Genomic DNA, 5950 nt, shown 5'->3' on the forward strand with positions numbered 1-5950 from the left:
GCGGGTGGATCACCTGAGGTTGGGAGTTCCAGACCAACCTTGCCAACACGGCGAAACCCCGTCTCTACTAAAAATACAAAACTGAGTCGGGAGCGGTGGGGCAGGCGCCTGGAATGCCAGCTCCTGCGGAGGCTGAGGCGGGAGAATCGCTTGAACCTGGGAGGCGGAGTCTGCAGGGAGCCGAGATCGCGCCACTGCACTACAGCCCAGGCTGTAGAGTGAGTGAGACTCTGTCTCTAAATAAATAAATAAATAAATACATAAATACATAAATAAATGAATGAATGAAAAAATAAATTCTTTTCTGTGCTGACTGACATTTGCAGGCATCGGTTGTCTTCGAGCATCACCTAGCGGCCACTGTTTCTGAAAGTCGGGGAGACACGGAGGGAGGTCTCGCCGACTGCACCGAGCCTGGGGCAACTGGTTTCTCTCTCTCCCTTCTGGAGGCCCCTCCCTCTCTCCCTCGTTGCCTAGGGAACCTCCGCCCTGGCGGGGGCCCTATTGTTCTTTGATCGGCGCTTGAGTTTTCTTTGTGTTTTGGTTTCTTGACCGCGCATAGACTCTCCTACTCGGGCTTTAGGAAGGGTCAGTTTAATTTTCAAGTTGCCCCCCGGCTCCCCCCACTACCCACGTCCCTTTACCTTAATTTAGTGAGTCGGCGAGGTGGGTTCCCCCTGAAACCCCCACACCCCGCCTCCCAACACCCTGCTTGGAAACCTTCCAGAGCCGCCGCGGTGTGCCTCCGTCTTCTCGCCCCTTCCCCCACCCCTTGCCGGCGATGAGCTCATTCTTGCCAGGCTGACATTTGCATCGCTGGGCCTCAGGCCTCACTCAGTGGCCACCGTTTTTGAAGATGGGGGCGGCACGGTCCCACTTCCCCAGAGGCAGCTTGGGCCGATGGCATAGCCCTTGACCCGCGTGGGCAAGCGGGCGGGTCTGCAGTTGTGGGGATCTTCCCCCAGCTTCCCTCCTCAGGCCTCCCTTCCTCCCTCCCTCCCTGCCTCCCTAGGAAAGCTTCACCCTTGCTGGGTCTCAATCACCCTTTCTCAGGATGTTTTCGTTTCTCCGCCCTCCAGCCGGCACAGTTTCACAATGGGAAAGGCGTCACAGCTCTAGTCTGGGCCTTCTTAGTGTTTGCCCCAAACAGAAACGCTTTCTGAAAACTAACACTTTGCTCACTTAAGATTTCCAGGGACCGTGCCTTGGCCCGTGTTTGTTGGCTCGTTTTGTGTTTGTTCGTCTTTTTCCCTTTGCCTATGTATTTCTTTTCGGGTGAAGTAGAAATCCCCAGTTTTCAGGAAGACGTCTATTTTCCCCAGGACATGTTAGCTGCTGTTTTCTCCTGTTGTTAACTAGCGCTTTTCTGAATCTCTCCACGTGCAGTGAGAGCCGGTGGAAGTGTACTATCCTTCATAACATCTTATTTTCTAGAAATCCGTAGGTGAATGCTGCTGCTGCTCTCGCTGCTGCTGCTGCTCTTGTTGCTGTTGTTGTTGTTGTTGTTGTTGTTGTTTTCAAAGTATAACCCGGCCACTGTTCATGGGATCAAAAGCATTATAAAATATGTGTAATTATTTCTCGAGCACGCCCTTCCTCCCCCTCTCTCTGTCTCTCTGTCTGTCTCTGTTTCTCTCTTTCTCTCTCTGTCTTTTCTCTCTCTCTCTCTGTCTTTTCTCTCTCTCTCTCTCTGTCTCTCTCTGCCTGTCTCTTTCTCTCTCTCTCTCTCTCTCTCTCTCTGTCTCTCTCTCTCTCTCTCTCTGCCTGTCTGTTTCTCTCTCTCTCCGTCTCTCTCTCTCTGCCTGTCTGTCTCTCTCTCTGTCTCTCTCTCTCTCTCTCTGCCTGTCTGTTTCTGTCTCTCTCTCTCTCTCTCTGCCTGTCTGTTTCTCTCTCTCTCTGTCTCTCTCTCTCTCTCTGCCTGTCTGTTTCTCTCTCTCTCTCTGCCTGTCTGTTTCTCTCTCTCTGTCTCTCTCTCTCTGCCTGTCTCTGTCTCTCTCTCTGTCTCTCTCTCTCTCTCTCTCTACCTGTCTGTTTCTGTCTCTCTCTCTCTCTCTGCCTGTCTGTTTCTGTCTCTCTCTCTCTCTCTGCCTGTCTGTTTCTGTCTCTCTCTCTCTCTCTGCCTGTCTGTTTCTGTCTCTCTCTCTCTCTCTCTGCCTGTCTGTTTCTGTCTCTCTCTCTCTCTCTCTCTGCCTGTCTGTTTCTGTCTCTCTCTCTCTCTCTGCCTGTCTGTTTCTCTCTCTCTCTGTCTCTCTCTCTCTCTCTCTGCCTGTCTGTTTCTGTCTCTCTCTCTCTCTCTCTCTCTGCCTGTCTGTTTCTCTCTCTCTCTGTCTCTCTCTCTCTCTCTGCCTGTCTGTTTCTCTCTCTCACTCTGCCTGTCTGTTTCTCTCTCTCTGTCTCTCTCTCTCTCTGCCTGTCTCTGTCTCTCTCTGTCTCTCTCTCTCTCTCTCTCTCTGCCTGTCTGTTTCTGTCTCTCTCTCTCTCTCTGCCTGTCTGTTTCTGTCTCTCTCTCTCTCTCTGCCTGTCTGTTTCTGTCTCTCTCTCTCTCTCTCTCTGCCTGTCTGTTTCTGTCTCTCTCTCTCTCTCTGCCTGTCTGTTTCTCTCTCTGTCTGTCTCTCTCTCTCTCTCTTCCTGTCTGTCTCTCTCTGCCTGTCTGTTTCTCTCTCTCTGTCTCTCTCTCTCTGTCTCCCTGTCTGTCTCTCTCTCTCTGCCTGTCTGTCTCTCTCTCTCTCTCTGCCTGTCTGTCTGTTTCTCTCTCTCTCTCTCTCTCTCTCTCTCCCCCTCTCTTTACCTGTCTCTCCTACTGTGTCTTCCCTTTCTCTGCCTGTCTGACTGTCGGTCTGTCTCTCTCTCTCTGTCTCTCTCTCTCTTTCTCTGTCTATCTTCTGTCTTATTGTCTTTCTCTGCCTGTCTGGCTGTCTGGCTGTCTCTCTCTGTCTGTCTGTCTCTCTCTCTCTCTCTCTCTCCCTGTCTCTCTCTCTGCCTCCCCCTGTCTGTCTGTCTGTCTGTCTCTCTCTCTCTGTCTCTGTCTGTTTCTCTCTGTCTGTCTGTCTGTCTTTCTCTCTGTTTCTCTCTGTCTGTCTGTCTTTCTCTCTGTTTCTCTCTGTCTGTCTGTCTGTCTTTCTCTCTGTTTCTCTCTGTCTGTCTGTCTTTCTCTCTCTCTGTCTCTTTCTTTCTCTCTGTCTCTCTGTCTGTCTCTGTCTCTGTGTGTGTGTGTGTGTGTGTGTGTGTGTGTCTGCCTTCTGTCTAACTCTTACTCTCTTTCCCTGCCTTTCTGTCTGTCTGCCTGTCTGTCTGTCTCTCTCCCTTCCTGTCTCTGTTTCTCTCTCTTTCTGTTTCTCTCTGTCTCTGTCCATCTCTGTCTTTCTCTGTCTCTTTATCTGTCTCTCTCTCTTTCTGTCTTTCTCTCTTTCTGTATCGTTGTCTCTCTCCATCTGTCTCTCTCTGTCTCTGTCTCTCTCTGTCTGTCTGTCTGTCTGTCTCTCTCCCTTCCTGTCTCTGTTTCTGTCTTTCTGTTTCTCTCTGTCTCTGTCCATCTCTGTCTTTCTCTGTCTGTCTTTTTATCTGTCTCTCTCTCTTTTTGTCTTTCTCTCTTTCTGTATCGTTGTCGCTCTCCGTCTGTCTCTCTCTGTCTCTGTCTCTCTCTCTCTCTCTCTCTCTCTCTCTCTCTCTGTCTCGGTCTCTGGCTCTCGCTATCTCCCGCCCTCTCTTTTTTTTTTTTTTTTTTTTTTGCAAAATAAGCTCAAGCACATCTAATCTAATCCATTACCAAGGCCTGAATTCTTAACTTCTAACATCCCAGATTTCCTCTCCCTACAGAATGCTGTACAGAACTGGCGAGTTGATTTCTGGACTCGGATACCTCATAGGTACTACATATGAATAAAGATCCAACCCTCAAATCTGGGGTTGCTTCTCCCTCGACTGTCTCGAAAAATCGTACCTCTGTTCACCTAGGATGCTGGGATGGTTTTCTCAATGTGCATCTGCCCGTGTCCTGCGTGACCTGTGACCGAGCCCTGCCCGTTGGTTCTCAAATATGTATCCGCAAACACTTCTCTCCATTTCCACAAGTACCCACGGCCCCTTGTGGAACCACTGGCTCTTTGAAAAAAATCCCAGAAGTGGTTTTGGCTTTTTGGCTAGGAGGCCTAAGGCCTGCTGAGAACTTCCCTGTCCGGGATCCTGTGTGAACAAAAGTGTCTCTGCTGGGAGCTGGGACCCTCGGGACCATGCTTGCTGGCGCTGGATGAGTCTCTGGAAGGACGCACGGGACTCCGCAAAGCTGGCCTGTCCCACCGAGGTCAAATGGATACCTCTGCGTCGGCCCGAGGCCTCCAACGTACATCACCGTCACCAACCGTCACCGTCAGCATCCTTGTGAGCCTGGCCAAGGCCCCGACTCCGGGGAGACTCTTGGGAGCCCGGCCTTCATCGGCTACAGTCCAAAGGGATGGTGACTCCACCCACTAGGTCCCCACTGAACTGCGAAGACGTGGAGCGTAGGTCAGAGAGGGGACTAGGAGGGGAGACGTCCTGACAGGCGATGAGTTCCCTAGGCACTGGCCACCCCACCCACGTCCCACGTCCCACATCCCAAGTCCCGGGCACCCACGGGACACCGCCGCTTTATCCCCTCCTCTGTCCACAGCCGGCCCCACCCCACCAAGCAACACACGCACACACGCTGGAGGTTACAAAACCACACGGTGTGAACAGAGCCTGACGGAGCGAGAGCCCATTTCACGAGGTGGGGGGGGTGGGGGTGGGGGTGGGGGTGGGGCTGGGGTGGGGGTTGCGGGGTCTGCAGAGAGCCCGATTCTCTCGGGTGGCTGACAGGCTCGAAATGAATATCGCTTCTTGGGCGGAGGGGCTTCCTTAGGCCATCACCGCTTGCCTGCAGCGGGACTACCTCTCACACCCTCCCTTGAGGCCACAAAATAGATTCCACCCCACCCCTCGACGTTTCCTCCGGGGGCCGGAGGTATCCCGTTCGAGAGACCTGAGCCTGACGGGTTGAATGAAACACCTTTATTGGCTTTGTGTGTTTGTTTGTTTCTGAGATGGAGTCTTGCTCTGTCCCCCATGCTGGAGTGCAGTGGCGTGATCTCAGCTCACGGCAACCTCTGCCTCCTGGGTTCCAGTCATTCTCCTGCACTTGAACCAGAGAGACTGCCACCGTGGCCGGCTCATTTTTTTCTTTTTAGTAGACACGGGGTTTCGCCCTCTTTCATTGGTTTTCACTGCAGATTCTAGATTCCAGCCACACCTCCTCGTTCTGTGCCACAGAAAGACTTTTTTTTTTTTTTTCTTAAAAGCACAACATATCTGCTTGATTTGAGTGGCTTCCTATATCATTATCATTGTGTTAGAGATGAAGAAAAGGTATTAAACACCGTGCTAGTGATAGTCAAAGTGAAAACAAAAGAACGTCTATCTATTTTGTAGTTAGAATAAAGTGGCTCAGTATTGAGAGCTACCTAAATATGTCAGCACTTAAACTCTTCCTAGTAAAAGCTTGCCGATCTGAATAATCCTCCTTTAAACACAATTTTTGATACGGTTAAGTTTTTTTAAGAATGCGACTCCTGCGAAATAGCTGAACGGACGATACACATTTAAAAAGCAAACGACACAAGGATCAACCAGACTTGGGAAAAAATCAAAAAACAACACAAGTCTCATGAAGAACTGAGTTCTTAAAATGTCACGGAGAACACGGCCGTCGGAAGAGAAGGCAGTATCGGCAAGTTGATTGTTACATTGGTCAGCGATAGCTAGCACTATTATGTTTTTGGCCATCTTTCAGGAGATGTAACTACTACAGCAGAATGAGATATCACCCACTAAACAACATAGTCACAAATCAAAAAATGTTTTAGTAATCTAATGCTTCAGATTTAGAAGCAAATCCAATGAAAAAACTCCACTGCTGTAACAATTAACCCACCCC

The sequence above is a fragment of the Pongo abelii genome, chromosome 11, assembly GCF_028885655.2.
Source record: "Pongo abelii isolate AG06213 chromosome 11, NHGRI_mPonAbe1-v2.0_pri, whole genome shotgun sequence".
NCBI classification, from domain to species: Eukaryota; Metazoa; Chordata; class Mammalia; order Primates; family Hominidae; genus Pongo; species Pongo abelii.